This window comes from Haliotis asinina, chromosome 16 (assembly GCF_037392515.1).
Source record: "Haliotis asinina isolate JCU_RB_2024 chromosome 16, JCU_Hal_asi_v2, whole genome shotgun sequence".
NCBI lineage: Eukaryota > Metazoa > Mollusca > Gastropoda > Lepetellida > Haliotidae > Haliotis > Haliotis asinina.
The window spans coordinates 49,246,036-49,248,535 of record NC_090295.1 but is presented as its reverse complement, the minus strand read 5'-3'; the positions used below and the strand labels follow the sequence as shown (position 1 = coordinate 49,248,535).

Genomic DNA, 2,500 nt, shown 5'->3' with positions numbered 1-2,500 from the left:
CTGTCCAACCGATGCAAGTGGTAACATCTTCAAAACAAAAAGTTTTACAACTTCTGGTTCATAAACATCTGAAAATATGCACTCCCACGCCCCCTCACGGTTACGTAAGTCCGTATATATTTTTGCTGCTTGTATGTATGTATGTATGTATGTATGTATGTATGTATGTATGTATGTATGTATGTATGTATGTATGTATGTATGTGTGTATGTGTGTATGTATGTATGTATGTATGTGTGTATGTGTGTATGTGTGTGTGTGAGTGTGTGTGAGTGTGTGTGTGAGTGTGAGTGTGAGTGTGTGTGTGTGTATGTGAGTGGTTGCGTGCTTGTGTGCGTGCGCGCTTGCTTGCGGGCTTGGGTTTGGCTGGTTGAATGGATCCAAACACGTCACGTCAAACAGCCAAAAGAATGTGATATTTGAAACAATAAGGCGTGGGTACTCCTCCCTGCAGCAGTTCTTGTCAGCGTGTGGTAACATGTGATACTAATACAAGAAATGAGGACACAGCGAACAGTATCGCTTCCGCATCATTATGCAGCTGGTTATCAGCTGAACAGAACAGTCAGTTCACAATACAGGATTTGCATCTAGCATCATATCTAGCAGAACACTTCGAATCTTACAGCATCAAACATCTGAAGCACCGACTCCTGGAACACCATGGTGCCAAGATAATTATCGCTGAAGTTAGTGGAAGAGCAAATGTGGATACATTCGCTGACAAAGCTGCAACAATTCTGCAAAATTCCCTCCATGAAGACAATTTTGAGTGAGTGAGTGGTAGTTTTACGCCTCTTACAAATATTCCAGCAATAGCGTTGCTGTATCGTTCTCCTACAGACAAAACCATTGATGAACTTGAGAATACCATGCCTGATGATCTGTTTGTATTTGTCCGAGGTCAGATGTGAAAGGCACGTTCAAAACTGCCTTGGAAAAGCAACGGCTGGAAGGTATTTCTCTTTGTCATGCATGAATGTAAAGTTCAGTTCCAAACCCACATCTGTCACCTCCACAGGCCCTACCATCCACCAAACAACAAGATCCAAAGTATAGCGCTTAATGCCTTAGTAACAGTCGTTTGTATTGTTTGTAAACGAGCATGACCGCCATTAGACTAACCCCAAGCCCGTCTATCCAGACTCTCTCTGACAATGGGGTACCAGCATATGAAATCATGTAAATTCCCATTTACCGTCGGACCTGGATGTGTGTCGTCTACACTGACTGCTGACGATGTGGTGTTGGACCGGTGCGCGCTGACATACGGACTCGAACGGGATGTAAATGTCTTGCCATCTGCAACGCTTCTGCCGGATGGTTCTTCTCCAGGTCTAGTCTCTGCGCCATGGCACCACCCTCCGTTTGAGTTCATTGACAAAGCCATCTGCTTGTACGACAGACGCTGCTGTGGGTCGACGGCCAATCACTGATCTGCATACAATGAGGTAGCGTTCACAAACGCTAACGGGTTCTCAGCTGCCTGCCGCTGCAACTGAATCTGCTTGACTGCAAGCTGATGGATTGCCAGCCCAGTCAGATCCCTGCAAAGCGCTAGTACTGGAGGGTCGTAGTAGATGGAAGCATCTGTTTCAACCAAAGGCACTGATCGCTGAGACGATCTAGATGAAGACAACCTGAATGACAAGGACTGCTTCGCTAAAGTAGACGACCAGGCCTTCTTTTGCTTCGATGACGGGTCTTCCGGATGGGACTTAATCTTACCTGAAGTAAGCAGTGTTACCTCCATAGGGACGGGAGACGACGCACACAACGACTGCGACGACATCGTTGACACGTGAATGGGCAGTCAACACACCTAGGGTAAAACAACTCACAAAACCAGAAACTGTATCACCCTTCTCAACACACGCAATTTAACAACAGGTTGAGTAGCTTTAGGGTCACATTAATATAAAATAGTGTGTACAATGGCAGTACATCAAGAGAGAAATAACCTAACCCAATCCAACAATAGCAGAATACCAAGGATGTGAATTGAGTGTTGAGACGTGATGGTATCAATGTAAACAAAAGTCACCTGGAACGGAGTTAAAATGTGAATTAATTTATGCTAAAATTGTTACAAATATGATAAATAACATTGCAACAAAGACATTCACGGCAGAACGTGAGCAATGTATCCAAAATGGATTAAACTATAAGCCCTACAGGGACAATGAAGATTTCGCCCAACCGTAAACTTGGGCGAATCAGGAGAGAGTAAGCCTTAGGACAAAACATACTGAGGTCACGTGGGTGCCCTTGCCGGAAAAAAAGGGAGGTCACGAGAGGATGAGTGATTTTACGTTCGCCTCAAGGGATTCATGCATCCACTCAAACGTTCGGGAGGCAGGAAAGAGAAAACAAATAACCATGAGTTAGAATAATTAAAAGTAATAATACAATGTCAAGATAGGCTGTAGGATATTTTCATTGAAACAACGGGACCTTGCTATTGACGATAGCACAGCGATCCAGAAGCCACAACTTCAG

At 44.3% G+C, this 2,500-nt stretch overlaps 1 protein-coding gene and 1 pseudogene across 1 annotated transcript in view; one reads left to right on the top strand and one right to left on the bottom strand.

The window, feature by feature from the left end:
- LOC137268731 (uncharacterized) overlaps positions 1-1,060 on the top strand; it is a 1,206-nt pseudogene extending 146 nt beyond the window's left edge.
- Positions 1-2,500, bottom strand: part of LOC137267852 (neurogenic locus notch homolog protein 1-like) — an 87,741-nt gene that overhangs the window by 53,014 nt on the left and 32,227 nt on the right. The window lies entirely within an intron of this gene.